The sequence below is a fragment of the Sorex araneus genome, chromosome 4, assembly GCF_027595985.1.
Source record: "Sorex araneus isolate mSorAra2 chromosome 4, mSorAra2.pri, whole genome shotgun sequence".
NCBI lineage: Eukaryota > Metazoa > Chordata > Mammalia > Eulipotyphla > Soricidae > Sorex > Sorex araneus.
The window spans coordinates 16,775,533-16,790,635 of record NC_073305.1 but is presented as its reverse complement, the minus strand read 5'-3'; the positions used below and the strand labels follow the sequence as shown (position 1 = coordinate 16,790,635).

Genomic DNA, 15,103 nt, shown 5'->3' with positions numbered 1-15,103 from the left:
CCACGGGAGCAGATGCCCTCACAACCGTGCTCAACGTCTCTCTTGCCCCCTGTGAACTGTGAGAGGCTAGAGAAGCCCCCGCCGCGGGTGTGGGACCCTTGACTTCAGAGAGCCCTCGCTCCAGCTCCCCGCCGGGAGCTTGCTCATACTCCGGGGAAGGACTTCTCGCTCTGGCTTTGAAGTTGTCCCAGTGAGCGGCTTTATTTTAGTTCCCAGTGAATTCCTCTCAGCAACTGCAGTCGTTTCCGTTCACTCTTGAATTTGTAGCGTAGGATCCTCGTTTTCTGGCCGTCATTCCTTTTTTTCTCTTCTGTGGATTCTATTTATTGTTTGGTGGAGAGAACTTCTAGAGAGGGAAAGATTAAAATAGCTCACCATGTTGCGATGAAAATAGGCATAAGAGCATGATTCTCAAGTCTAAACACGTGCTGCTGCTGCTGCTGCTGTTAAGTATTCACATTATTCACTCCTTGTTCCTTCCCTCTTTGTTGCTACTGCAGTGACCGGAAGTCACACATTCTCGGATGGGGTGTTGCAGTGCTCTCTTCTGGAGGTTTCACACTTTAGTTGTGGGTCCTGCACACACTTGGTTGTGGTGTACTAGAGATTCTCTCATCTTCCTCCTCCCCTTCCTCCTCCTCCTCCTCCTCCTCCTCCTCCTCTTCCTCTTCCTCCTTTTCTCTCTTCTCCTCCTCCCTCCTTCTTCTTGCCTTTATTTTTTTCAATTTTTAAAAATTTTATTTAATTTTTATGAATTTGTTCACAGTAATGTATTACATTGAGTATTTCTGCTGTCACATACTTCTTGCTGGATCCAGGGATCTGGGACAGCAATGTCACCGGCACTGCCCTTAGCCATGCAGCAGGACCTAACTCACCTGGAACTCACTTCACGTTTGCAAGGCAGGTGCTTTTCCAGCGAGCTGTCCCCAGGCTCCAAGACTGAAAGCGTTTAAATAACCGTTGCTTGTATTTTGTCAGCATGATGAATATCACTGAGAGTCTTACCAAACACCTTCAGGGGCAGAGAGATTGCGCAGCAGGAAGGGTGCTTACCTTGCCTGCGCCTGACCCGGGCTCCGTCCCCGGCCCTGCCAGCACGGGAGTAAGCCCTGAGCACAGCTGGCTGTGGCCCAACAAGCCCACAAATATCTTCAGGAAATCGGGAGTGAATTTCAAGGCCAGGGAGGTGTTCTACCATTTCCTTTTTACTGCCTTCATGTTGGAAAAGCAACTTTTATTCTTGAACATTTGCACAAAGCTTGTTGATCCAAAGTTACAGGAGAGAGTGTGCATAGTCTAACAAACTGAATATGTGTTTGGCTTTTTAATAAATGTTCTCTGTGGACCGGAGCAATAGTACAGTGGGTAGGGCGTTTGCCTTAGGACGCAGCTGATCTGGGTTCAATCCCAGGCATCCCATATAGTCCCCTGAGCAATGCCAGGAGTAATTCCTGAGTGCAGAACCAGGAGTCACCCCTGAGCATCACCGGGTATGACCCAAAATGCAAAATAAATAAATAAATATATTTTTTTAATGTTCTCTGTTTATAGTAGGGCAGTTTGGTTCCTAATGGCTTCAGAATTCTCTCTACATGGAATAATTTCCAATTGAGGTTGGAGATTCCTTTCTTGAGTCCTGTCCCCTGCACCTCACCTCTGTGTCCTACTTATGGGGAGAAGAGGTGTTCTGGCCTGTTTCATCTACTGCACAGCCCCCTGCTTCCCATTATGAAAACAGCGGAGTGTGCTACAATTGTCACTAAGGGCCACAGGCCATAGGAGGATATGGGATGGGTCATTAAATTCTTTGGCCATTTAAAATGTGGTCCAACAGCCCCTTCACAGTCACGCTCTGGACAAGAACTGAGAGCTGAAAGTAGGTAAAGGGATATGCATGATAACCTGCACCGCAAACAGTATCGACCAAAAGGAGGAAGAGACAGAGACGGGGAGAGAGAATAGAGAGAGAATAGAGAGAGGGAAAAGAAAGTGCCTTAGAGGTAGTCTGGGGGTGGGGGGGGCGGAAGAAGGGAAATTGGGGACATTGGTGGTGGGAAATGTACACTGGTGAAGGGCTTGGGCGTTGGAACATTGTATGACTGAAACCCAATTATGGACCACTTTGTAACTGCTTATCTCACAGTGATTTAATTTGAAAATAAATTGGAAAAAAAATTCAGAATCTTAAGCCCCAACCCAAACCTTCAAAATTAGATTCTGCACTCAGTCACATTCCCCAGGTGACTTTATGCATGGCAAAGATGGAGAGGAATTAGCCTAAGTAAAACTAATTGAATCCCCAATTAGAAATGAGATTTTGCATGGATAAAGCCAGCATCAAATAGATCCTCCTCAGAGAACATATCAGATACGCTCTCCTTCCAGATGACAGTTAAGTGCAATGGTTACACACCCAGTGTATGCTCTGGCCTGAGGTCATTCCATTTGTTTATGAATTAGCTTCTTTAATCCTCAGAGGGTCCTGGGGCTAGGGCCATTTAGCAGATGGAAAAACTGAGGCATAGAGGAATGGTAGTCAGCTCCTCTCTCTGCAAACAGATGCTCGTCATCACCAGAAAATGGGAAATTCTTGCCTGATCAAATAGAAGTGAAAGAATAAAATGATGTTAAGTAGCAAAGATTTTTTTTTTTTTATTCTCAGTTAAAATTGTGAGTTCACAGAATGAAAGGCAATTTCTTTCAGTTGTATAAGTCTTACATGGTCTATTTTTAGTATGCCATTTTAAGGGAAAAAAAAAAAACATACTTTTTTGCAGTGCTGGGAAATCAAACACAGGTCACATGCATTCAAGACACACACTTTGCCGCCATTTTCCGTTCTTAGCCCATACATCCCGCCACTCGCAAGCCAGGTTCTGAGTTCATTCCCTTAACCTGCCAATGTTTAGCTTCAAAGAGATGATACTCGGCCTTTCCTTCACAACTACGTCAGCGAAGTGAACGTGGGTGGGGCGTGCAGTTAGTTGGCCGGCCCTAGGGACACGCTTCAAGTCAGGTGGCCGCTTAGGAGGGAAGGCTTGCAGGCGGGAACACAGTCAGAGCTTCTCTGCGTTCTTCACCCCATGGCCCTGGCCTGCAGCTGCTCTTTTTTCTTTTCTTTTTTTTTTTTAATTGAATCACCGTGAGATACAGTTACAAAGCTTTCATGTTTGAGTTTCAGTCAGACAGTGATCAAACGCCCTCTCTTCACCCGTGCACATTCTCCACCACCATTGTCTCCAGTGTCCCCCCTCTTCCCAACCCTTCCCCCGCCTCTGGCAGACAATCTCCCCCATACTCTCTCGCTACTTTGGGGCATTATGGTTTGCAATATAAATACCGAGAGGCCATCACATTTGGTCCTCTTTCTACTGTCAGCACACATCTCCCATCCCGAGCAATCCCTCCAACCATCACGGACTTAGTGATCCCTCCTCTATTCCAGCTGCCTTCTCCCCCAGCTCATGAGTCAGGCTTCCAACCATGGAGCAATATTCCTGACCCTTGTCTCTACTGTCCTGGGGTGTCGGCCTTATGTTATTTTATATTCCACAAATGAGAGTGGTCCTTCAATGTCTGTCCCTCTCTTTCTGACTGACTTCACTTAGCATGATACTCTCCGTGTCTATCTACTTAGAAGCAAATTTCACGACTTCCTCTTTCCTAACAGCTGCGTAGTATTCCATTGTGTAGATGTACCAAAGTTTCTTTAGCCAGTCATCTGTTCTCGGGCACGTGGGTTGTTTCCAGATTCTGGTTATAGTGAGCAGTGCTGCAGCTGCTCTGGACCATTTGAGGGATAGGAACTGGACTGAAGTTCAGTCCCTTTGGTCCCTGAAGCCATCTGGGTCCACACGATCAGAAGGGATCCAGGCTGGAGGAGTCCTGACCTGTGCCTCACCCGGCCAGTCTAATTTTAAGACAGGTTTCTCATCTTATAAATCATAAAGAGGAGCTAGTGATTTTTTTTTAATTGTGGTTAAATAATAGACGCTACCTGCTGAATTCCAAGAAATAGGGCTGGAGTGATAGCACAGCAGGTAGGGCGTTTGCCTTGCATGCAGCAGACCCAGGCTCAATTCCTCCACCCCTCTTGGAGAGCCCTGCAAGCTACCGAGAGTATCTCGCCCGCACTGCAGAGCCTGGCAAGCTACCTGTGGTGTACTTGATATGCCAAAAACAGTAACAACAAGTCTCACAATGGAAACGTTACTGGTGCCCACTCGAGCAAATCGATGAGCAACAGGATGACCAGTGGTACAGTGATACAGTTAAATAACTTCAGAACATGCCATCTTATTTGGGTGGGGGGCCTGGAGGGGGACACCCTGTACTTCTTAGGGACCAGGGATCAAACCTGGAGTTCCCACGTGCAGAAGCTTTGCGCCAGCCACTGTGCAGATATTTCCCAGGCCACAGGCCTGCCTGCCTTGGTGGATGGCTGGCACAAAGGCAGTACGGATGAGACTTTAGTTTTCAGTTGCATGTCGTGGCACATTCTGGGGATCAAAACCAGGACCTTACACAGCACGCAGGCCCGAGCTCCTGCCCTGGCCCCCTTCTTAACTGTTTTTGAAGTGTGTAGTTGAGGGGGATTCAGTTCTTTCATGTGTCCAACCGTTACCTGCATCTGTCCCTGGAGAAGCGTGACTGGCAGAGCTGCTAGACAAAGGCTTTCAAGGGCCCGGCGTAGCCCGCCGCCACACGCCAGAGGTAGAGGATCGCTGGCCCAGAACATAAACCGACCAGCTGTCATCACCATTTGCCCCCTGCCGTCCCCTGCAGTCACGAGCCTTGAGTGGACTCCAGGGCTGCGGAATGGGTCTGGCACACAGATCCCGCAGGGGCAGTCTGTGTTGGTGGGAGCGGGTCCTGCGCTTCCCAGCAGAATCCTGCCATGCATTCGGCTCGCCAGGGAGGAAAAGCAATGTAGGGAAAGTCCTGGAATGCGTGTGGAGTTGGAGTTTCCGGCTGGCGCATCAGCAGCCTGTCTCGTCAGCCAGGGAGGCTGGGAAAGAGCACTGTGGGCACCATAAAAACTTCCTTTGCAGTGGCCACGCAGGGGGGAGTTGTGTAGATCACCCCAGCCAGGGGGCCGGGCCTTCTGCAGTGGCCCGGGCCCAGGGGAGCCCGGCCTGTGAATGGAGCCGCTGGCTCACTCTGTGGCCATATTTATGAGTATTTGTAAAATCCAGAGGTGGAACTAGCGATATCTAAAAGGCAGTACCCGCCAAGAAATGTTACTGCCTACCTTAAGATGTAGCACCTCCAGCATCAACTTGCAGTTCCAAATTCCACCAGGCCTTTTTTATTGTCACTTGGAGTCAATGTGTTTCCATTCCGTTGAAAAAATGGAAACCATTCTGTGTACTGGGAAATGGGAAGGCTCCATAACTTTCCAAAATTCTGTTTCAGAACCGGTTTTCAGACAACCTTTGGAGAACCAGGGCCCTCTATACTTTCCCACTTCAAGATAGTCCCACTTACGAGCCTTAAAAAAAAAAAAAATACACTTTTGGGCTGGAGAGATAGTCCGGGCTTTTAAAGCACTCGCCCTGCCTTGCACCCCTCCCCCGCCCCCCAGCTCTGATTTGACCTTCAGCAAGTCCCAGGAGCATTGCCCGGAATCATCCCTGAGCACAGAGTGCTGAGCACCGCAGGGTGTAGCCCAAAAACAAAAGAAAGAGCTGAGCAAACAAGCCAAAATCACTTTACCCTGCAAATACAAATTACAGCCCAGAGTTTGCACATTGGACAAAGTACTCAAATTAATTTCATTTTCACAGGTTATTTCTTTTTTCCTTTTTCTTTCTTTCTTTTTAACTCTTAGTTTTATTTGGACTAACATATAGATTTGTTTAGACTACAGTGTTTTCAGTTTGGTTTAGTATCCATTTTCGGTCATTACAATCAACACCTCTTTTGTCTCCTTGGCAAATTGCCATTTCAGTTTTTTTCCTACTTCCCATCGATTGTATTATTTGAAGAGTAGCTTGATCTTTTTATAGGACTGATCCATTTGGGGGGTCTGAGGATGAGTGCACAGAATCAGGGCCTGAAAGATGGTTCAGAGCGCTAGTGTGACGTTTGCATGTGGGAGATGCCAGGCTCACTCTCTGGCACCTCAAGAGCCATCCCTGGTGCCCCAGTAGTAGCCCCCAAACCAACAAATAAGTCAAAGTCATAATCAGTCACTTTTGGCTACTTTGTATCTACTTTTCCCAATTAGTGTGCAATATGCTCTTGTTAAAGAATGTCCCAAGAGGAAGTATGAAAAGTCACATTAGTATTCTGTTTATGTTGTCTCTGTTATCTATCCTTAGAGATACGGAATTTACTTGGACTGTGTGTGTCTCATCCCATCAAATACATGACGAATATCCTGGGAGGCTTTTTTTTTTTTTTGCATGAATATATAATACCCGGGACTAACTTTCTGGGTTCTTTTTTTCTTTTTTTTTTTGCTTTTTGGGTCATACCTGGCAATGCACAGGGGTTACTCCTGACTCTGCACTCAGGAATCACTCCTGGCGGTGCTCAGGGGACCATATGGGATACTGGGAATCGAACCCGGGTTGGCTGCATGCAAGGCAAACACCCTACCCGCTGTGCTATCACTCCAGCCCCCCCTCTGGGTTCATATTAATAAAGCCGAGATTCCGATCCTGCTTGACCTTCCTCCTCCTCCGCAGTGAAGATCATCCAGTGCCCCCCTCCCATTCTTTAAGCAAACAGAGAGAGATCCCCCACCCCCAAGGGTGCCTCAGGCTCCTACTGACCACCTGGACTGCTCTGCCACGCCCCCTTGGGGGTCTCACCCAGTCTGGGAAACACTGACTGCAAGTCAAAGACAAAATCAGTGTTTATTAGGCCTTTGCCATCTGCCAGACGCCAGGCACAGTTACTCATCTGGTAAGTCATGGGTAACCCAGCGCTCCTGTCATCCCTCGCAGCCCACGGTACTGTCAGCCCACATGAGAGCAGAGACAGGCCCGGGGAGCTTTGCTGTCTGGGCTCCGAGGTGCTGTGTGGCAGGTGAAGTATAGGCCGATTCTTAGCCTTGTGATCACGCTCCAGATTGTTCTCCAGCAAGACTGTGATGCTTTACGTACCCATCTCACTTATTTTTATACTCCCGACAGGCTACTTGGTACTCCTCTTGTGGGTGGTTTTCATGGGGTGTAGGGTGGGGTTTTTTCCCCCCCTTTTCTGGTGGTGTCTTCCTCTGCTGATACACCATATGCTCCAGCTTGGATTTCATCCACACCGTGTCTGTGTGTTTTGCCCTTGTGTACACCACAGTTTCCTCAGAACAGCCGTGACCTTCCCACTTTTTCTCCTCAAGACTTTCCGTTTCCTTCACTTCCCACTTCTTGTTCACCCATCTGCTCCAGCCAGGCGGGGCGTCTTTCCTGTCTTCTGGTTGCTATATTTAGCCTGTTCCTGCTGCCTGCCGTCAGCGTCAGCGTCGGTTCTCCCGTCTGCCTCCCTTGTGATCTGAGGACAGCCACTTGAAAGCTAAGCAGAGCTCCACCCCGCTGCCCTTCCTGCCTTGCCTTTGCACCCAATCCAGCCCTCGGGGTTTGACTCAAGTCCCTGGGAAGGGCTGCGCTGAGGCCTGTAGAATCCAGAAGAGCGTGGTACGTGTGGGGGCTGGGGGCCACAGCCCACCGCCTCAGTTCCACCCTTCAGGCTCTGTGATGTGCATGGGAAATGTGGTCAGGATGGATGGGAAGGCAACGGAAGCCCATCCGCCCGCCCTAGGCTCCTGCTGCCCAGCCCCCCAATAGTGCCTGGCTCCGCCCCACAGCCCGTTTCTGCTGCTGCACCTTTATTTACTGAGCCCGTCCTCACTGAGGCATCTTGAAGCATCCTCTCCTCTGAGCCAAGGTCCCTCAAAAACTCTGTCTCTTCCCCCCCCCCCCACTCCCCAGATCTACGTTTATTCCCACCCCTTGCTTAGTAGACATCATCTTCTCTCTGCCAGAATCGTGAAGGACACGGCTCTATGTGACTTCTCTCTTGACTACAGGTCTACTCTTAGCCCCCTCTAACTTGGTTAGGACCAGAATCCATGCCTCATTCATTATTCCAGTCCCCACAATAAACATGACTATATTGACTTAACCCGTGACGTGCTGAGTCAAGAAAAGCTCTCAAAACTTCTCCTCATTTTGCCTAAAAAGTCATAGGAAGACACTGAAGTAGTTGATGAAATTTAAATACAAAGTTCATGTGTTATAAAATAACTTAGATGGCTAAGATGGGTAATAGGAGGTTAATGGTGATGAAAAGACGCCTTTTTAATTTTGATTGATTGATTGATTGATTTTGGCCACACCCAGTGATACTTAGGAGTTACTTCTGGCTCTGCACTTGGAAATCACTTTGGTGGTGTTTGGGGCACTGTATGGGGTGCCATGGGGTGGAGCGGTAGCCTAATGGCTAGGGCATTTGCTTTGCACACCGCCGACCTGGGTTCGATTCCTCCGCCCCTCTCGGAGAGCCTAGCAAGCTACAGAGAGTATTCCACCCGCACAGCAGAGCCTGGCAAGCTACCCGTGGTGTATTTGATATGCCAAAAACAGTAACAAGTCTCATAATAGAGACAATTCTGGTGCCCGCTCGAGCAGATTGATGAGCAGTGGGATGACAGTGACAGTGATGGGGTGCCGAGGATCAAACCTCGGTCAGCCGCATGCAAAGCAAACTCCCTACCTACTGTATGTACTATTGCTCTGACCCCATTCCTTTCTTTTTAACCAAATTTAAAAATATATTTCTTCAAGGGGTCAGAGCAATATAATACAGTGGGTAAAGCACTTGTCTTGCACATGGCCAGCCCAGGTTTGGTCCCCGGTACACCATAGGGTCACCAAAGCACTCTGAGTGCAGAGTCAGACGGAGCCAGGAGTAAGCCCTGAGCACCAAAGCTTGAGCCCAAAAACCAAACAATGATAACAACAAAAAAGTTTGTTCAGAGACTGTCAAAATGATAACTGTTTAGCAAGTAAATCAAACCATGGTTTGTCATAAGTGAATATCTTTACCTTGTAGACATCAACATTGTCATTGGTCAGACTCAAAGAAAAATGAGATGCTGCTGGAGGGTGAGTTCCAAGGAATGAAGGAGCTGGTCCAAGATGAGTGGACGCGGCGCTAGGGGAGTTCGCTCAGCCGCTTTCCGTTTCCCTGTAAAGCAAGGCAGGACATCTACGGAAAGTCAACAGAGCAAGCATCTCTGCCCCCGTCTCCTTTGCACATAAAAATCATGCTGATTGTTTTCTTAGGAGCTCCAAGCAATTAGCCGGGCATTTACCTTTCATTACAGGGGACCCGTCTCATGACAACAAATGACTAAAAGTTGTCGTGCACAAAGATGGGAACATAAGCCAAGAAAAAGAAACGTCCCTTGTTTCCCAGATGCCAGAAGCGCAGTGCTCTGCACTTTCTTTCTCGTGGCGTGTAGACAACATGGTGAGGACTAACTCACAAGCCGCCTTTCTGCCTCCAAGTCAATCCGCTTTGTCCCCAGGAGGCCCGAGTGAAAGCTGAAGGGGCGAGCAAGGGTTGGAGGATGAGACACACACACCAGGTCCCTCTGCTGCCCGCCTGTTGGCCGGAGGGCATCTTCGTCTCCATCTCCGTCTTCCCATAGGCAGGACTTTGTGTGCACGCTCCTTTGGGGAGAAAAGTCTTTTCATGAGCGCAGGTGTGACCTAAACTTGGAACTTTTTGTTGATACTGCTGGTCCTATAATGCAGGCAAGCGTAATGCTCTTCCCTTGCCTCCGGGACCTGCAGTGGAACTGCAGACTTGTGACACCTTTTTGTCTGTTCCCCCAGCACCGGGCTTCCCCGTACACTTGTGCATATTTATCAGTGCACTTCTGTATATTTATCAGTGCACTGCCCCGTGGGAAACCCCAGTTCCCCTACACACACACACACACACACACACACACACACACACACACACACACACACGGCTGCAGTAATGTCCACGGCGAGCTAATTCTCCCCTCCACGAGTCCCAGGCTCACGGCCATCACCCGGCCAGTGACTTCTACAAGTGTCTTCTCAAGCGCCTCCTCTCGGCCAGGTTTAGGAAGAAAAACAAAGTGAGTCAAATCAGGCCATCTCGGGAGGAGAGATCTCCAGAGGAAATGGCGTTCTCGGGAGCTTTCAAGAACGTCATCATCGAAAAACAATGATTCCTTGGTCCGAATGAGAGAAATGCAGAGAGTATGCAGAGAGGCTGCTGGAAAGCCAGAGAGCCGGTGCGCTGCAGGGCCCTCTGTCCACGCCTGGCCACCAGCTCCCCACTTGCTACCCAAAGGCAAGGCCAGGCCCCTTCTTTCCAAAGAATGGCCGAATCTGAGCCCGGGGCACTCTTACAGGTATTTGTCTGTCTGTCTCTCACGCATCAAAAAGATGAGCTCACCAGTAGAAGAAATGAGAGAGGCAGCCAGAATCCCCGGAGACATTCTCTCCTTCCTCACAGGACTCGGGCTTCCCAGCGGCCAGCTTGGAAGCTTCTTGTTAATGGCAAGGCCCAGAGTCAAAGTCTGATTTCCTCTTTCTGTATATTTATCAGTATTTATCAGTCTTTTTTTTTTTCATTCTCCCACCATTTCAGTGTATAACAAAGCACTCCAATATTCCCGTCCCGTGCCAGGGGACCCACGTCATGGTTTGTATACTGGAGTGCCACTTCATTCCCAGGCACCGCCTGATCCCATGAGCACTGCTGGGAGTAAGTAACCCCTGGGCACCACCAGGGATGGTTCCCCCCCCAAAAGAAAACTCCACCCCTCAGAGCAGCTGCACTGTAGGTCTCACTGGCTTCTGGCCAGGCTTCTGTACAAGGCTCACTGGGCACCTCTTCTGCCCTCTGTGCTGCTGACTGGGTGGGTCCCTGACATTAGCTGCATCGGACTCCAGGGCCCAGAAACAGGTCAGACACCTGTTTAGAACCAGTGCTGTCCGCTGGGCATCTTTTATTTTCCCCATGCTCTCTCCCCTCTTTCATTTATTTATTTGTGTGTGTGTGTGTGTGTGTGTGTGTGTGTGTGTGTGTGTGTGTTAGTGGTCTAGCCTGGATTTCTGGACAATCTGATAACTCTTCCTCTCTAGTGAAAAACAAAGTCAGAAGGACTTTATTTTTTTCCGGGATGATGATGATGATGATGATGATGATGATGATGATGAACTTCTTTGGTTATTGGTTTGTGGGCCATACCCTATAATGCTCAGTCATCTTGGCTCTACGCGCAGGAATTACTCCTGGCGGTGCTCGGGAGACCGTATGTTTCCAACCCAGGTCAGCTGCAAGCAAGGCAAGTGCCCTACCTGCTGTATCCTCTAGCTCCAGCCCTGGAAGGACTCTTAAGCTTGCCTCACAGCAGCACAATTGGGCCTGTCCTGCTTTGTCTGGGACAGATTCCAGGAGTGCGGGAATGGGCACCGCCGGTTAGTGCGTGGGGCAGCCCGTGTTCTGGGGCGGGAAGAAGCCAGCAGTGGCCCCTCTGGAGAGTCTGGCCAAGCAGAGTTAACCAAGAGACACTGCCTTCTTCCTCTAATTCCCTCCCCTCCCGATAGAACAGGGAAACTCGAGCCTCTGCAGAAGCGGGGTGAGGGGTCGGGTGCAGGGGGCACAGTGGGGTGTTCACAGGGGCCACCGCCCACCACAGACCTGGGTCACGTTCTCTGACTGAGCAGCTTGTGAAGGGCTCATCTTTCTCTGCCTTCGGGATGTGGGAAGACCAGGGACCGTGCCTTTCGCATCCCCCGGTGGGCATTTCACCAGTTATTCCTACGTCTGATTTCTGTGTCAAGCGTCCAACACATATTCCGCAAGCTCCTTCTCCAGACACAGAAACAAAGCAAAAAAAAAAGCAAAAAGCCACAATTTTTCTAGCTACACATGTATATCTGTGTGTTGTTGGAAAGATGTACATAAATAAGCGATCTTCAGTTCCGTTTTGTCTGTAAAATCACGTAGTAGTCAGTTTTTTAAAAAGAGCATCTGTCTCCCTCATTATTTTGTTTTTGTTTTTGTTTTTGTTTTTTGCTTTGGGCCACATCCATCTATGCTCAGGACTCACCTGCTCTGTGCTCGGGGGGTCACTCCTGGTAGTTTTTGGGGCATCATTTATGGTGCCAGAGATGTGGACCAGGGTTAGCTGGATATAAGCCACAAACGCTTTACCCCTGTAATATCTCTCTGGCCCTTCTTCCCTCCTTAGCAGAGATTGCTTGTGTGGAAGAACAAGCCTCAGACAGGAATATCCACATTCTAGCATGTTCCAATTGGAGCAGCTTCCTTTCTCTGTGTCCTGGCTAGCGTGCTTTAAAATAGTCTACGAACTATAAGACAAACACCCAAGAATAGTAGAAATAAGTACCAGGAGGTTGTCACCATGGCTTGGAGGCTGTTCTCTCATTCTGGGCAACTCAGAGAAGGGAACAGCAAGTAAAATGTGGTTGTTGGTCATGTGGGGGAAAGATGATGCGGGCCAAATATAGACTAGAGACTGAACACAATGGCCACTCAACACCTTTATTGCAAACCACAACACCTAATCAGAGAGAGAGAACAAAAGGGAATACCCTGCCATAGTGGCAGTGTGGGGTGGGGGGAGACAGGACTGGGGAGGGGGGGAGGGATGTTGGGTTTACTGGTGGTGGAGAATGGGCACTGGTGAAGGGATGGGTTATCGAACTTTGTAAGGGAGAAACATGAGCACAAAAATGTATAAATCTGTAAAAAAAAATAAAAATAAAAATAATAAAATAGTCTACGAGAGAAAGCTAATTCTCTTTTGCTGGGAAAAACTCACATCCTCATCTCAACTTTATTAGGGACATTTTTGCATGAAATATTTGTCCCTAAATAAAAATAGACGTTGGGCCACAGTGGGGGGAGGAGTGTGCCTTGCACATACAGAGTTCCAACCAGGTCAGCTCCCTGCCACTCAGGGGGATTGGTCAGTGAGGGGCAGGAGAGAGAGAGAGACGCCCGCTCTGAGCCCAGACAGCAAAGCTCCCCGTGCCTGTATGTAATGTGGGCTGACAGTACCGTGGGCTGCGAGGGATGACAGGAGCGCGGGGTTACAAATGACTTACCAGATGAATAACTGTGCCTGGCGTCTGGCAGATGGCAAAGGCCTAATAAACACTGATTTTGTTTTTGACTTGCAGTCAGTGTTTCCCAGAGTGGGTGAGACCCCCCAGGGGGCGGCAGAGCAGTCCAGGTGGTTAGTAGGAGCCTGAGGCACCCTTGGGGGGGCTCTCTCTCTGTTTGCTTAAAGAATGGGGCGCGGGGCACTGGGTGATCTTCACTGCAAAGAAGGAGGAAGGTCAAGTCGGATGGGAATCTCAGCTTTACCATATTAACGTGATTCCAGAAAGTGAGTCCCAGGTATTATATATTCATACCAAAAAAAAAAAGACTCCCAGTTTTGTATGAGTATATAATCAATATGAGATATCCCAAGGATATTCGTCATGTATTCGATGGGATCAGGCACACACAGTCCAAGTAAATTCCATATCTCTAAGGATAGATAACAAATGCAACTTGTGATAATTGCATAAACAGAATACTAATGTGACTTTTCATATGGCCTCTTGGGAGATTCTTTAACAAGAGCATATTGAAAACTAATTGGGAAAAGTAGTTACAAAGTAGTCAGAAGTAACTGATTATGGCTTTGGCTTATTTGTTGGTTTGGGGGTTTTCACTACTGGTGCTTGGAGGCTGTTCCTGGTGTGTCAGTCAGATGGACCCGCCCGGTGCCAGGTATTGATACTGGGTCTTCACACGCAAGGAGAGGGTCCAGCATGATAACAATAGTCGGAAGTGATCATTCTGGACAAGAACTGAGTGTTGAAAATAAGTAAAGGTACATACATGATAACCTTTCAGCATCTGTATTGCAAATCATAATTCCCAAAATAAGAGAGGGGGGAAGAGAGAGCGAGAGTGGGAGGAGAGGAGGGAGAGAGAGAGAGGTAGGGTGAGAGAGGAAGGGTGTGTCTGCCGTAGAGGCATGTTGGGGTGGGGAGAAGGTGGACCGAGGGTGGAAGGGAACCTGGGGACACTGGGGCTGGGAAATTACACTGGTGGAGGGATGGGTGTTGGAGCATTGTATGACTGAAGCCCCATCATGAACAGATTTGTAATACTCTATCTCACTGTGATTCGATTAAACAAACAAACAAACAAAAATCCCTGTCACTTGCACCACTGGGTATTAGCTTTGGTGGTCCCAGCACCAGCAGGCCAGGCTGCACAGCAGTACTAGGCCCCAGCACTGACCTCTCAGGCCCAGTTGGACAGCCCCTGAGAACTACTCCCGGAGGCCTTCCTCGGAAAGAAAGGAAAGAAAGAAAAGGGAGGGAGGGAGGGAGGGAGGCAGGCAGGCAGGCAGGCAGGCAGGCAGGCAGGAAGGAAGGAAGGAAGGAAGGAAGGAAGGAAGGAAGGAAGGAAGGAAGGAAGGAAGGAAGGAAGGAAGGAATTATCTGAGATTGGCTTTTACCAGCTAGATGACTACTCAGCCTATAATTTTTAATTTTTCCTAGAAATGTCCAACAAATACAATGCTTTAGGAATATCAAAAAAAGAAATAAAAGTCTTTTTTATGAGCGTGAGAGACAGAACTTTTCCAAGAGTGTTGGGACATTTGAAGAGACAATCATCACCTAGAAAATGATGCACTTGTCTGTATAAATGGAAATCTTTAGTTTTCCGAATGTGTAAGCAGTAAATCCTACTGTTGATTGTACCGACTGCCTGGGCAGGGTGGTCCATGGAAGTCCAGTGTGCCCCACCAATGTGGGTGGCGCCTCATTAGTCAAAGATTCTTCATTTGGCTTTGTAACACGAGGTGGGTCAACTGTACTCCTGGCACAAAGCAGTCCTTCACTTAAAAACTGCAAACAAGCTTTCATGCCTCCGGTTCACTCTCACTAATATTTCGTGAGTACTTTCAGTTAGGAGTTTGATTTTGTTTATTTGCCATTCCTTTGCGTTGTTTGTTTTGGGTTGTTTGTTTGTTTTGTTTTGTTTTTCTAGGAATGAAAAGACACATAGCTCT

General features: G+C 48.5%; 1 protein-coding gene across 3 annotated transcripts in view; it reads left to right on the top strand.

Moving 5' to 3' along the window:
- TBC1D5 (TBC1 domain family member 5) overlaps positions 1-15,103 on the top strand; it is a 536,851-nt gene that overhangs the window by 497,302 nt on the left and 24,446 nt on the right. The window lies entirely within an intron of this gene.